General features: G+C 43.5%; 1 protein-coding gene across 1 annotated transcript in view; it reads left to right on the forward strand.

The window, feature by feature from the left end:
* Nucleotides 1-1458, forward strand: part of EPSTI1 (epithelial stromal interaction 1) — a 187905-nt gene extending 186447 nt beyond the window's left edge. Inside the window, exon 8 of the mRNA XM_086935022.1 lies at nucleotides 16-1458. The gene's annotated coding sequence lies outside the window, so the exon portion shown is untranslated. The remainder of the gene's footprint in view (nucleotides 1-15) is intronic.
* The last annotated feature ends 14132 nt before the right edge of the window (nucleotides 1459-15590 follow it).

The raw sequence follows: 15590 nt of genomic DNA on the forward strand, positions 1-15590 counted from the left end.
TTTCTTTCTTTTCAGTAATTAGTAACCTGGCTATGCAGATCTGACGTTTCACTTATTTTTACTAACTGAAAGATGACCGCGTTGGGACAACTTTCGGCAGCTCAGTCTGAAAAGTTCCAGGGACGATTACATTTCCATCACGCCTGCCCGTGTGTTTTTTAAACTAAATTTAATCTGCATCGCTGGTCACGTTCAGTGATTAATTTCTGCCAGATTGTTATATATTTATGGTAATAAAAATTTAATTGTTTTGTTAAGCCTAAAGGAAACAATTGAAATTGGTATCTTGATTAAGTGATTTGTAAAAAGTGATTGCCGTTGTGTTTTTATCAGTCAAAATCACATTTTGTCAACTAGTAGGAGTACAATAGTACAAAAATGTATACAATTGTAATATAAATACCATTACCTCCTTTGCTCTATTTGATGGTAACGTTTACAGCAGTACCTTCCTATTTAATTCATTTGCTAAAGATTACAAGCCCTCTCTATGTACGTAATTAACAGCATTAATATTATCATCCTACAAGCTCAGATTTTGATATACACTTCACATGGCCGTACCTTTTAAAAGATGGACATTTGCACATTTATCTACTTTGAAGGGCACGATCAAGATTTTCAGTTTTGGGCCTATCAAACTTTATGTAGTCTCTTTTGTTCAGATGGCACTTTTGATGTTACATTACAAATATTTTTTAAGTTTATTAACATTTGACAATCCCTTGGAATACTTACCATCCCAGCACCCCATGCTGGAATATTGTAAAACATTGTGGATGTTGTTCACATTGGAAGCTTAATGTCAGCCTCTAACAATGTTTACTAGCCTCTTTCTCTCTAATTTTGCATTTGTGTGGGTCACGCTTGTGCACTCCCCAACATTTCAGTCTTACTAAACCCAGAGGGATTATGTTATAATAGATGTACCTTTCTTCTCATGCCACGAGGACCCATAACTACAGGTTGTCAAATTAATGCATTATTTCCTACAACCCTTGAGCAGTTGTCTCCTTTTAGGAATGAATTTAGTGTGTGTACAGTATTTTGTGCAGATTTCTAAATAAAGAGACGGTCTTGAGATATGATTCAAATTATGGCCTGTAAAGGAAAAACAAATATAGTTAAAATGTTCCTGAAAAATACATCTATATTAATCTACTTTTTTATTAGCTACGTTTAGGAACGATACAATTTAGCTACACTATATAAAATTCTTTTAAATCCTGAAAAAGTAAAAAAGCTTTGCTTTGAATAAACTCTATTTATATTTTTTCTTTTTAAATGTATGTAATTCTAAATGTTTGTAATTACGTCTGTGTAAAATGATATAAAGTGTATATTTAAAAAAATGATTTTACTTTCAAATATATTTTCATACTTTATTGAATTATCTTTAAAAAAAGAGAAATCCTGAACGTGTAAATATGCTTTACTTTCAATAAATTCTTTACTAGACTGCGTCCTTCATTTTCACTGTAGGTAATATGTTAAGTAATCAATGTTGTGAGAAATGTTTACTGTGGCTGACCTGTACTGCTGAATCTTTCCCAGGTTTTTCAACCTGAGGCATGATCATTAATTCTTCATAGTCAAGACTGCTTTGTTATTAAGATGCAGAATCAGTTTAATAATATCGCAAAGAAAATGTGTGTAATTAAGAAACGATAATAAAATAAGCTGAATTTCCAATTGAAGATGTGAAAATCACAGAATTTAATGATTTAAAGTGTCAAGTTGAAGTGTTCCATTGGTTAGTACCTAAACATTTGAGTTGTTATAGTCCGGTTTGGCACAGAAGTGAAAACTATTGTCCTTCTGCTGAAATGAATAGTACTTAAACATTTTAAATACCATGGATAGAAAATCGGAGTAATTTATTTATTTATTTATTTATTTATTTTATTTTTTCAATTTGTACAGCGCAAACAAATGCCCGTGGGCCTCTCGGCGCTAGATACTGTGCTTGAAGTTCCCAGAGACTAAGTCGGCTGCTAGTCTTGAGCGAACAGCCAGGTCTTTATTTTTTTTCGGAATTGCATCAAGGACGGACTTTCTCTGATGGATAGTGGTAGAGAATTCCAAAGTCTAGGGGCAGCCACCAAGAAGCGTCTGTCGCCCCAAGTGACTGTTTTAGTTCGTGGTATCAGCAGGAGTTTCTGGTTGTTGGAACGGAGCGATCTTGTGGATGAGTGAAATCTTAAGTGGGATTTAAGAAAATGTGGGCCGTGGTTTTGCAGTGCTTTGTAAACAATGCAAAGCGTTTTGAATTTAATCCTATTTCGGATCTTGAGCCAGTGGAGGTACCTTATGGTCTCGGATATAGGCATGAATTTCGGTGTTCCTGATAGAAGACGGGCTGCAGCGTTTTGGATCGCCTGCATTTTGTTGGTCACTCTGGCTTGGGTATTGATGAATAGGCCATTACAGTAGTCGAGTGAGGACAACACTAAGGCGCTTACCAGTGTCTTAGCGGCTACAGTTGGTAGGAACGGCATAATTTTCTTGATCAGCCTGAGTTTGTGGTGGGCAGTGGCAGCTATTTTGTTTGCATGGGCCATAAAATGTAAGTTCTCGTCGAAAATTACTCCAAGATTTCTGACAGTAGGAACTGGAGTGGGGGGTGTTCCGTACGTGGCGGGCCACCAGGTGGTCGACCAGCTGGGTGAGAGATGTCCAAAAATGACTACCTCCATTTTTTCGGAATTTAATTTTAGGCAATTGGAAGCCATCCAGTCTCCAATCGCTCGCATGCCCCCTTGGAAGTTTTCTGCTATCTTTTCTCCATCCCCATTGATGGCCAACACAAGCTGCGTGTCATCAGCATATGAGGTTAGGCTCATCCCATAGGCCTGGATGACGGCGGCCAGGTCAGACACATAGATATTAAATAGTGCCGGACTTGGGGATGAGCCTTGTGGAACCCCTCATGGCAATGACAGCTTGTCTGATTGGAAGTGCCCCAATATGACCACCTGTGTTCTTCCGGCCAAGAAGGAGGATAGCAAGTTCTTTGCCATGTGGCGAATGCCCATCTTTCCGACACGGTCGACCAAGATCTTGTGGTCGACCGTGTTGAAGGCTGCGGATAGGTCGAGCATTATCAGTATCGCTGTACCTCCCTGGGCTCGGATCACTCTTATATCCTCTGTTGCTTTGGTTAAGGCAGTCTCTGTTCCGTGGTATTTATGAAAGCCAAATTGGGTGCTGTCCAGTAATTGGTGCTTCTCTATGAACTCTGAAAGCTGTGTATTCATAGCCTTCTCCACCACTTTGGCTAAAAATGGTAGGCTGGCTATAGGACGGTAGTTTTTTAGTTCTTCCTTGTCCAGGTTGGCTTTCTTCAGGAGTGGTTTAACCAGGGTATTCTTCAGTGAGTCCGGGTATATCCCAGTACTGAACATTGCATTGAATATTGAAGCTATTTCGGGGGAGATACAGTCCATAACCGGACGGATGACTTTAAGCGGACAGGAGTCTAATGCTGATCCTGATTTAATGGTGGCAATTTTGTCCTTAATTTGCGGTTCTGTTAGATCTGTCAACTGGGGCAGTTCGGTGTCTAGAGTCTTACTATTAGGCTCATGTGAAATGATTACCGATTTAGCAGAAAATGCTTGGTATATATCATTCACTTTAGTGAAAAAGAAATTGGCCAATGAATCACAGAAGACTTGAGAAAGAGGCGGAGATAAGTCCGGCGTGTTTCCCGCTAAGGTCTTAGTGATTTCATATAGTTTTTTTACAGGAGTTGTTGGCGTTGTCAATCTGGTCTGTGAAAAACTTTTTCTTGGTTTCGACAATGAGGGCTTTATACTGCCCAAGTGCTTCCTTGTAGCTAGCCTTACTGTCTGAGCTGTAGGATCTGCGCCAATGCCTCTCCCTGTTTCTGCATTGTTGTTTCTTTAAACGCAGTTCCTCTGTGAACCACGGAGCCGAAGGCGTTGTTCTGTTTCTTGAAGGTTGCTTGGTTGGGGCTAAGGAGTCGGTAGCGATGCCCAGCCAGTCCTGGAATTGACGTATGGCAGTGTTGGAGTCAGTGGACAGACACGGACGGGTCCTTTCCAGTAGTGTGGCTAATTCTGTCTGATCAATGTCTTTCCACACCTTGAAAGTTTCAAGTTTCCTTGTTGGTTCTCGTCTTGTTCTGTTCATTTTGACTGGGATTTTTTTCAGAATAGCGTAGTGATCGGTCCAAGGCATTGGTAAGGTATCTTTTACTTTTAGGCCTTCCATATTTGAGAAGATACCGTCTAGTGTGTGGCCAGCCTTGTGGGTGGGGGAGGTGACCAATTGCCTGAGGCTCAGGATGTCCATATCTGATATCAAGGTACGTGTGTCATTGTCGAACGTATTCTCAAGATGGAAGTTCATATCACCCATAACTGAATGAGTCTTCCAGTGCCAAGGCTTCTAGTATAGAGCCTAAGTTATCTAGAAAACCAGTACATGCGCCTGGGGGTCGATATAAAAGCATTCCTTTGAAATGAAACAACGGGGTGAGTCTAAGATCAAATTGAAGGGCTTCACAGGAGGCGGAAGGGATATTTGATATTCTCACACTTACGTGGTCGCGAGCTATGATGGCTAGTCCCCCTCCACGTTGCCCTACTCTATCTAGGCGATAGGCTTTATAGGCTGGGGGAGTAGCGACTGCCATATCTGGATCGGATGCCTCATCCATCCATGACTCTGTTAGAAAGAGACAGTCTAAATTGTGGTCCAGAATAAGGTCAGATGCTTCCTGCCGGTGCTTTCCCAGAGAGCATGCGTTGATGAGTGCAGCGGAGAATTCTGTGGGCTTAGCAGCTATGGTGGTGATCGTCTTGATTTTTTCGTTAGCTATATGTAGCTTGATATTACAGTGAGGACAAATTAGTTTAGAGGCCTCCAGGACTGAGTACGGGCAGTGTTGTACACAGTGTGTATTGGCTGTCGTACGCAATTTCATCAAGGTGGATGTAGTGTGAACATCCTGTGTGCAAGTTCAATGTCACAACATCTCATGCAGTGGCGTTAGATTTTTTTTTATAACCATCATTCTTATTATATAAGAAAGTAGACCCCACAATTAATCGCCATCTTTAAGTTACTGTTTTGCTATAAATATAGAGATTTGGCCAGGAATGTAAAATTTAGGATATGGTTGGAGGTGGAGTGTTATAGTGCGAGTTATTGTTAATAAAGCTTCCTCTTGGTATTTATAACTTTAAATGTGCAAGTTGACTTGTTTAACAACTGGTGAAGAGGATGGGGTGTTGTGGTTGCCTTCTGGGGTGTGTGGGGGATGTGTCTATGTTGGATCCTGTGTATGTAGTTTTACTTTTCTGTATGTTTGGTTATCTTTGCATTGTTACTAACCCCTTCCCATGTTTTATGTTAGTGTTCAAATTTGGATTGTTCTATGTCATGTATAGGGAGGAGATATGCTGTGAAGTAGATGTAGAACTTTTTTTAGGAATGTGAAACTGAAATGTGGTATGTTGAGTGCCGTTCCTTCTGGTCAGTTGGTGGTGGACTATTCTAGCGTGTTCTTAATAAAGTTTTATCTTTGAATTTGTACTATTAAGTACAGCGCTTCAGTAACTCGGCAGTTTTCTGAAATTACAAAGAAACCAGCATTGGCAAAGACTTGGAAGGCCAGGTTTAATGTTGTAGTGCACACATAGGCAAACATGTATGCTTGCCTTCGATAGTTCCATATATTCAGACTTTATGTCGTTGTCAGTTTGCGCCCACTTTCAACAATAAGATACAGTCCAGGTGCTTTTTCTTAATCCCCAAGATCTTAAGAAGGGCTTTGCACAGTTCCTTGGGTATGCAGCTATAATGTCTAGGGCAAACCATATATTGGAAGCCAAACTTTTACGTAGAGAGATCCTGTTTTAATGCATAATCTTGACGAGGAACACATATTAGGCCTGGAAAACATCGCTTTTTTGTAGTTCATATTTTGTTTTCTACTAGTAGCACATCCACCATATCCATTTGTCTAGCAAGTCTTCCCTGTTAGCCAGTGAGTCAATGATAGCCAGTTTGAGGTGTGCAAAATCATATTCCACAATTTGTATATGGTATAGTGAAAGCAAGTTTTACTTTCATCGTACATGTGAAAACTTTAGTGATTCTGTTAAGTCTGATTTTGGAACTGCTACCATTCTTGGTTTTCCTTTTTAAGATTTTTCTCTTGTGTTGCATTTAACGCCATTGAGATTGAATAAATGCTAGGCGTAAGTTTGTATTTAGCCATTGTTATCTTTTTCAGGTGTTTGTTTGAGTGTAAATTTTGGTAACCTATTGTGCTTGTTTTTCTTTTTTATTTAAGGTATTTATTTATTGAAAGTAGTAGATCATTCTTACTCTGCCAATTAGAGGTCAATTCGAAATTCTAGCAGCATTGTATAGAAGGTAACACTGAGTATAGTCTCGGGAAGTGTGAAAGGAAGCACAACGGGATGCAAGGTATCTTCTGTCTTTAGTTGAATGCCTGTAAGAAAACGCAGTTTTGACAAGTTGTCTTAAGTGCACGTGATTAGGTTCAGGCCTGAGGTGGGGTTGAACTTGTTCATGTCTGGTCCTTGAACTCGCAGATGTCTTCCTCCATGTTTTAGACATTGAATGTTGATTATGGTTCAAAACGGATGTGAGTGAATCTATAGATCACAGCTTTCCAAACTTTTCACGTTGGTGACACACTTATTAGGCATTCATCATTTTGTGACACGGTAATGCGACCGAGCCCGAACAACCTAAAGGGGTTTGGAGGGGGGTGGTGGAGGTTTCTCTGAAGCCAAAAGTTCCCTCCCAACACAACCCCAAATACTTAAAATATGGCGATTTTTAAAACTGGTTTCAGGGAACATGAGTAAGGGCTCATCCATGTTATCATCTGGCTCAATAGTGTAGCACAGATGAGTGCTAAACTGCTAACCAATGGTGGCCAGCAGCCAATGGTGGCAGCAGCCAATGAGGAGTGACTTGCCTTCTCCACTCAAACAGAGCGTAATCACTGTGCTGTTGAGGACCAGAGGGTCTTCTAAACAGTAAGATGAAGATTTAAAATAAACTGCAAGCCAAATGTTCCCTCCCAACACAACCTCAAAATTGTATAAAGGGAACCGGAGTATGGCTGTACAACCACTTTATCTCCATTAAGCATTCAGTTTATCACATCACAAAATTGTCTACCTTCTTTCAGCAGTTATCTCTGCTTTATTATCATTTTTCTCTCACCAATCGTATCTCTTTCTCATCTTTCTGTCTGTATCACATCTCCCATATTGACATAACCTTCCACTGGTACTCTCCTCTGTCTGACTCTTGGCAGTGTCTTTGTCACCCATGTGTGTCTCTATCACCTATTGCTCGGTCACAATTTTTCACACCTGAAGTTTGGCCAATCACGAAAACACCAGCAGGTTGTTCAATGAGTAATTCTGGAGTAATTGAATAAGTACAAGTTAAACAGAAAATGAGCCCAGGATTGCACATCCAGGTCCAACGTCTTCAAACTTCAGGACAACGTGGCCCGACTCCCACCACCGAATATCATGCCAGCCTCCATCCAAGCCGATGGAAAGGGGGCAACATGATAGTATAGAGTTCTGAGGACCCTGATGAGGTGCACTACGATGCACTGTGTGGGAATGGCGCACGGTCAGGCTGTGCGGCGAGCATGGGTGCCTTTGGGGGTCCCAGGAAGAAGAGGACGTGGCCCTAGTGACAGACCTGCTGACTCTGGCACCTGAGAACAAAATTAGAATCTCTGGGACCGCACAACATCTGGAGATTCTGGCCAAATCACGTAATCTTCTCGTGCCTAAAAACAGGAATGTGACCTTGTGTAATATACGAGAATTGCTCTTTTTCTTGGTGTCCCCTCACTCACCAGGGTTGCCCCACGGTGACATGCTTCATCATAGGGGCCATCCCAGTCCGCTACGGACTGGGGCGTGCTGTGACTGACGAATTACGTAGGTGCACTTATAATTTGACTGAGTGGTGCGGGTGTAGTGATGGAGTGGTATATGTGAAATGGTTAAAAATACCTGCCTAGTAAGCTTTAAATAGTTTATTCTTGCTTCCAGGTGGTAACGTTAAAAACGGGGTGGAACTATTAGGATACCCAAAAAGCAATGTATTTAGGTGTACCTATAAACTCCTGTCAACATGTTTCCTGCATCCCCCAAGCACTTCCTCAGGACTACACAGGGACCAGCCCTGTGTTCGCCACTCCTAAAAGAGGCTATAATGAGCTAGTTAGTGAAAAATGCTGCAATCAAAATTAATGCATGCATATAGTACCTACGTAATCAATTGAATCACGTGGTTCCTGTAAAACAAAGAACAACTTAAATAGTCAAGGGGTATAACCCCCAAAAATATGCACACATAAATCACATATGTAGAACAACACGAGAAGAATAAGTGATTCCATTTCCTGTGGTCCTAAACAGGACGTTTTTATATATAAAAAAAACTTGGTTGTTTTCATGCACAAAACGTGGTTGTTTTCATGCATAAAAAACGTGGTTGGCACCTTGCAGTGTGAGACAGGCACTCATCTTGCTTACACACTCATACATTTTTTACATACATTTGGTGGGGCCTAACTGCGCCCCATGGACTCGGAGGGGTTCAGTATCCCAGCAATCTAGAAAAGTGGAAGTAAAAGGCAGATATTTTATCTGCTTGTCTCGTTGTTCGGAGACCTACGAGACCGTGTGTCATGGGCTTGTTGATCGACACACAGGCGGGATTGAAAAAGGCACTCCGTCTGCCACATACTCATATCACTTACTTGCTAACAGGATACCTCCCTCATTCAGCCCCTAGCCGCGCCTCTCCGGTCCGAATGTTGTTTGACCGGGAGCGCCGGGTTTGCTTTAAACTCCCTGCTCGCCTCGCACTTCTGCATTGTACTCTGTTTGGAACTAGAGCGCGCCGGGAATCGAAGCGATCGGTAGTTGGCAGCCATCTTAGATGTAATGGATCAGTTTTAACAGCAAATAATTCCAGAAGGAGTTGACCATTGCTGTATTTACGTAATTTATAGCAATCTACAGTTATTCGATGTTTTTATCAGTCAGTTGCTTAAAAAATGTAGAAAATGTTATACATTGTCAGGATTCATGGTTAATATGTACAACTATATCCAAAAACGATCCAGTAAGTGGGTCATGGTTTCTGTTCATTTTAATTTTCTTAAAATCATAGTTTTGGATGGCATATTGATGGAATCAGTGTCTAGCTCATTAGGTTAGATAGCCTTTTTAGTTCGGTCATGTGAATTGTCCCCAAGGGATTTCATCATTCAAGCCCACAATATAACGTTGTTCTTTCTCAAGAAGTTTTTTCTCCAGGTCAGTGTGTGGCTGTGGTGTTTCAAGGACCACCCAACGCATATCATTTGGGCTGTGTCCTTTCTCCAGGAAATGTGTAGTCATTTTAGTGTTGGAGTGTTTGCACCTAAAATTACTACGGTGTTCAACCATCTGTGTATTGACCTTCCTGGTGGTCATACCTATGTAGTGTAGATCATATGTACAGGTGATCATATAGACCACCCCTGTTGTATTGCAATTGAAGAAGGCCCTCAAATCCCAGGTCAAGCCATTGTTACATGTGACTTGTTTTGTTGCACTGGTTAGATGACAAACACTACAATTTGAACACGGGTAGTGTCCTATTGGTAGTGGGTGTAGGCGACGTATTGGGCCTTCTATACCTTTGGGGCGTGTGTGGACTAACAAGTCCTTCAAGTTTTTACCTTTACGGTGGCTGAACATAGGCTGGGTCAGTTTTAGACCACCACTATTAAGTGTCCTCCAATGTTTCTTGACAATTTTTGTCACTTTTTCTGAAGCCACATTGTAAGTGGTAACACAAATCGGCCTCCTGTCAATGTCATTTTTGGGGTCAGCTCTAGGCTTTGATTCTAAAAGGGCGTCTGTTATTTGACGCTCTCTTTTTTGCTTTTGACACGATCTTGTGGGGGTACTGTCTCTATAGTAGTTTTGTGCTCAATTCTTTGGCTTGTGTCTCATAATCCTGTTTCTCTGAGCAGTTTCGCCTTAGGCGTAAAAACTGCCCGAAGGGTAAATTCTCCCATAACTGCCGTGGGTGGAAACTGTCAAAATTCAACAAACAATTTCTGGCCGTGGGTTTGAAATGTGTAGTGGTGGTCAATTTCCCACCTTCTGCTATTATATTTAGGTCTAAGAAGACCAGTTTTTCTCTACTCATTTTGTAGGTAAACTTCAGAAAGGGGTCTTGTAAATTTAACCAGTTTTTTCAAGTTGGTGGACGCACAACCCAGCCACACTCGGCGCAAATGTACTTCCCATGCTGGCACCATGGGTTTGCCTATACAGAGTGTGTTGAAATAGAAAAAAGTTTTCAGTCAAGGCTAAGCGGCAGCATTCCAAGACGACATGTCTGGGTGTCTTATATTGCCACTCACTTTCAAACAGAATTTCCTCCAGGATTTCTAGGGTCTCCTTATGGGGCAAGCTGGTGTAAAGACTCTTCACATCGAGTCCGACTAATATCTGTGTGGTGGGGTCAAAATCCAGGTCTTTGATTAGGCATAGCACTGCTTTGGTGTCTTGTAAGTATGTTTCAGTTTGTTGCACTAGAGGTCGCAGGAAGGCGTTTGCAAACTTAGACAGGGGCTTCAGGATCGACCCAATCCCTGAGACGATTGGCCTCCCTGGTGGATCCTCTATTCTCTTGTGGATCTTTGGGATTGTATAGAAGAATGGTGTTCTTGGGTGTCTGTTTTCCAGAAAATCAGCTTCTTTTTTAGAAAACCAGTCGTTTATTAAGCATTCTTCCACCATCCTCGCAATTTCGATTCTCAGACGTTCCGTAGGGTCCACAGTTAGGATCTCATAGGAAGGTGGATATCTGACTATGGTTACCCCCAAACTTTTTGCCTGGTGTTTAGCTGGTTTTTGACTTAGTTGGCCTGGGATCCTGCTATTCAGGGCCCCAGGCTGATTGCTCTCTCCTTAAAATGGACTCCATGTACCTTAGGTGCATAACACAATTGGAATTGGTTCACCTTATAGGCCCCTGTAACAGTGTACCATAGGTACCCAGGGCATAGGTGTAGCCAAGGCCTACCAGGGGCTGCAGCATGAATTGTGCCACCCCTGGCCTGGCCTCCATATTTGACACAACTGGCTGATCACTCAGCTGGGGTAAGTTGGTGTAATCACCTCTTACTTAGGTACAGTATGTCTGTGCCTAACCCTAAACTGGACACATATGTTCCTATCATCCACTCCTATGGAAGGCCTCATCAATCCTGGAGGCAGAGTGCTTGGAAATATGTGAGATGGTGCTCTAGCATGAGCTGAGCCTGTCTGCAGCTGTCGGGAACCACTCCCTAAGCTGTTCCGGGATATTGCCATACCATATACTCTTAAGTGCATTATAATCCTCGCGGTTAAATGCTATCTTTGGTTTGGCTTTATCAAAACATGTCGAGTAAGGTGTCATACGAATTGGAATACTATCCCCTCGACAGTTCTGTCGACTGGGATAGCATTCCACCCTTCTAGAGGGACACGACATGTGTGTAGCCTTAACCCCGGTTAAAGTTAACCAGAGCCTCAGCATCACAAAATGGATGCTGCCACCACAGACACATGTCTGACCTCCTGCTGCTGGGAGTCCTTCCAACGAGGAGGGCCTGGACAAAGGGTTTCCTGCCTGGGGAGGTGCGAGCACCACCCCAGACAGGGTTTTGTGTATTGGGTAGGACAGGGCTGAATAGAATCAGACATGCCCGGGGCACACAAGGTGTCCCCGTGCATAGGCCAGTCCAAACCGGTCCTGGGACTTTCCAGACCCAGGCTTGGTGCGAAACTGGACAAAGGAAAGGGGGTGTAACCGCCCCCCTTCCTGGTTCCTCCCAGAGGAGGGACCTAGTAGGTGATCCACCCCTCAGATTGGGAATAAGAGTGGGAGCAGTGCCATTGCACAGCAGATCATCCTGAATCAACTTTACACGAAGAAGAAGACTGGACTTCGACATTCTGCTGCACAGAAGACTGAAGAGAATCTCCCTTGTGGCCTATGAGTGGCCACCCTGTGAACACAGGTACCAACCAGCAACTCAACGTCTGCTTTGCCGCCGCCTCCCGCCGGAGCCCGAGCCCAGAGCCCGACAAGAGCCAGACTCCCAGACCTCTCAGAGCCCGATCCACAGTCCCTGCAAAGAAGGGGCCCGTGGAGGCACCGAGTGACGTGGGACCGGACCTCTTGGAAGACACTCGAAAAGCTGACTGCGCAGCTTCTGAGGCATCCTCGACGTTGTGCTTTGGGGAATGAGAACCCCCACCACCGAGCAGCCCTTGCACCGAAGATCAGCCCTCCAGCATCTCCACGATCTGCGTGGGGCCCTTTTGCATTGTGCCACTCAACGCGCCATCCCGGCCACTAGCCACGTGGTCAGCGGCCATCTTGGCGACGAAACCGACGATTTACACAGCAGGTCTGGTTGCTCCAGACCTACCCAAGCTCCTGTAAAAAGGAGCACCCGCTCTGACCATGCTGGTCTGAGTGTTCAGCATCTTTCAACTTCTGCCTGGCTTGCCTTTGCCAAAGCCTGTTTGCTCCGATCAAGTTGCCGACACCGCCAACAGCGAGAAGCCTGCGTGGGACAGCTCGTGACCGACTCCTGGACGTCCTCGACCCCGGGTATCCACGTGGCTGCAGAAAGAAGCTAGCCGACAACGCCTGTTTGCACCCGACATCGCCTGGTTCGAATCTGGTTCCACGGTAGTCACTGGCTAGTGACTTTGAACACTGTCCCCTCTGCTTTCAGGTCTTCACATCTTCAGATCCACCCTTGGATCCACCGGAACTCTTCACATCGAGCCGCCTGCAGCATCTTCAGCTCCAAGCACCATCGACCAGCGTGACGAAACCCGACACTACTTCGACCCTGTGCACCCGCTTCCTGTGGGTGAGGTAACTCAGCTCCGCCAGTGCTTCTGCACTGGTACACATCTCAAGGGCCTGTGTCTTAAGTTTCAACTCCGTAGGTCACTCGGAAGGTTCCTAACTTTCTAACTTTGTACTTTTTACGCACCATAGACTTTACATTGGAAAGTGCGTGCACTTTGAACACTGCACCCGAGTCCCGCGGGCCTTTCCCGACTTAGTCACTGCTAGTCTCGAATAGCTCCAGCGATTCCCAAGGCCCTAGGCCTGTTCCCTTTTCTTTTGGTATCTCTTATACCACTTTCTTAGTATATGGTTTAGGTGGCCCCTAGGGCTCATCCATATTGTGCAACTTTTGTGTATTTTAAACTGTCTTGTGATTTAACGCTTGTGCTTCTGTGCTCATAAAGAGTCCAGGGGATTTTATAGTTAATAAATCAATATATATTTTCAATATATATCTGTGTGGTGTCCCTTTCATTTGGTATTCAAGAGGGTTGTTTATGGTATAACAGCTGGCTTCACATGCCTTTCAGAGTTTAGCCTAAGACTGCTTTGTCCACGTTACCACTAGGATAACTGGTCTACAAGGTTGAATTACAACCATCATCATAAGGGTTGCTTGGCATGGTACAAAGTGATCACTAAGAATTAGTGAGCATTATATACCAGGCCAACTTCTCACAGTGGGGTCAAAATCCAGGTCTTTGATTAGGCATAGCACTGCTTTGGTGTCTTGTAAGTATTTTTCAGTTTGTTGCACTAGAGGTCGCAGGAAGGCGTTTGCAAACTTAGACAGGGGCTTCAGGATCGACCCAATCCCTGAGACGATTGGCCTCCCTGGTGGATCCTCTATTCTCTTGTGGATCTTTGGGATTGTATAGAAGAGTGGTGTTCTTGGGTGTTTGTTTTCCAGAAAATCAGCTTCTTTTTTAGAAAGCCAGTCGTTTATTAAGCATTCTTCCACCATCCTCGCAATTTCGATTCTCAGACGTTCCGTAGGGTCCACAGTTAGGATCTCATATCTCATATATGATAGTAAAAAACGAACCATTCATTTTCCAAGATGACCCCGTTTTTAAGAAAGATTAGTCGTTGATTAGCTGGCACTGCGCTAGGGACTGGCTAGTCCTTATTGTAAAAACAGCGGCACGCTGAGCAGAGATGATGAAAATTGAGATTTACGACCTAGAGGTTAAACTAAAGTCCTACCAAACACCAGCAGAACTTAAGAAAAGACTGGATGAATTGAATGAATCAATGAACGAATTCGAAATCTCGCTGAAGGATACAAAATATGTAAAATTTCATAAAGACAAGAAATCTTTTTCGCATGAAAAAGTTTATCCATATATCAAGGTTGACTATGTCATTTTCGGAAAAAATCCTGGTTACAACACAGATAGCGGAGGTTCAGACTCATGATCTGACTCCTCTGATTCAAGCTACAATCATAACCAACCAAAAAACAGACGAAACAGAGGGGTTAGGATGAGAAATAGAGGAAATTTTTGGCCACCTTTCCAGGGACCACCACCCCAATACTTCTATGGCCCTCCCCCTTTTCACCAACCGTATCCACAACAACCATTCCCTTTCTGGGATAATACCCAGGCATCGGGCATGCAACAGCAGCCTTTTTTAGGGATGGGCAAAAGGCCGGGAAGAGGAAAAACCAGAGGCCGACAGGTTCCATAGGCACAACCATTGGAAACAGGCAGAACCCATACGAGGAGCCAGGGTCCGGTGAGCGCACCATCAACCAGCAACCCCTGAGCCTGGTAGTTAACCTATCAGACAAAGTCCTTACCAAAGACCAAACTAATGTGTTAGAAAAGGGTCTGGGTTTTGTCCCAACAGCCAATTTGGATAAATTTAAGTTATACTGTGAACTGAAGGAGTTCACGCGCAGTATAAAGTTACAAGTGTATTTCAAGGATAAACCGCAACCGGTGGGAACCTTGAGCGATACAGGGCTAAAGAATAAATCCACATTCACCCCCCCAGCAGCATGTCTGCCAGTGGAACTTCTAGCCTTCGAGAAAGCTATTCTAAAGGATGTGATGGAGTTGGATACTGGGTCATTGAGAACTTTTTACAATACCAGCAGATCCGAAAAGGAGGCAATACAAGAATTGTCAAATGATACAAACATTACAATCAAACCGGCTGATAAGGGCGGAGCAACGGTGGTGCAGAACTCAAAAGACTACAATTCCGAGTGTCTCAGACTTTTGGCAGACCAGCGGAATTATGAGATCCTAACTGTGGACCCTACGGAACGTCTGAGAATCGAAATTGCGAGGATGGTGGAAGAATGCTTAATAAACGACTGGCTTTCTAAAAAAGAAGCTGATTTTCTGGAAAACAAACACCCAAGAACACCATACTTCTATACAATCCCAAAGATCCACAAGAGAATAGAGGATCCACCAGGGAGGCCAATCGTCTGAGGGATTGGGTCGATCCTGGAGCCCCTGTCTAAGTTTGCAGACGCCTTCCTGCGACCTCTAGTGCAACAAACTGAAACATATTTACAAGACACCAAAGCAGTGCTATGCCTAATCAAAGACCTGGATTTTGACCCCACCACACGGATATTAGTAGGACTCGATGGGGAGAGTCTTTACACCAGC

This window comes from Lissotriton vulgaris, chromosome 8 (assembly GCF_964263255.1).
Source record: "Lissotriton vulgaris chromosome 8, aLisVul1.2, whole genome shotgun sequence".
NCBI lineage: Eukaryota > Metazoa > Chordata > Amphibia > Caudata > Salamandridae > Lissotriton > Lissotriton vulgaris.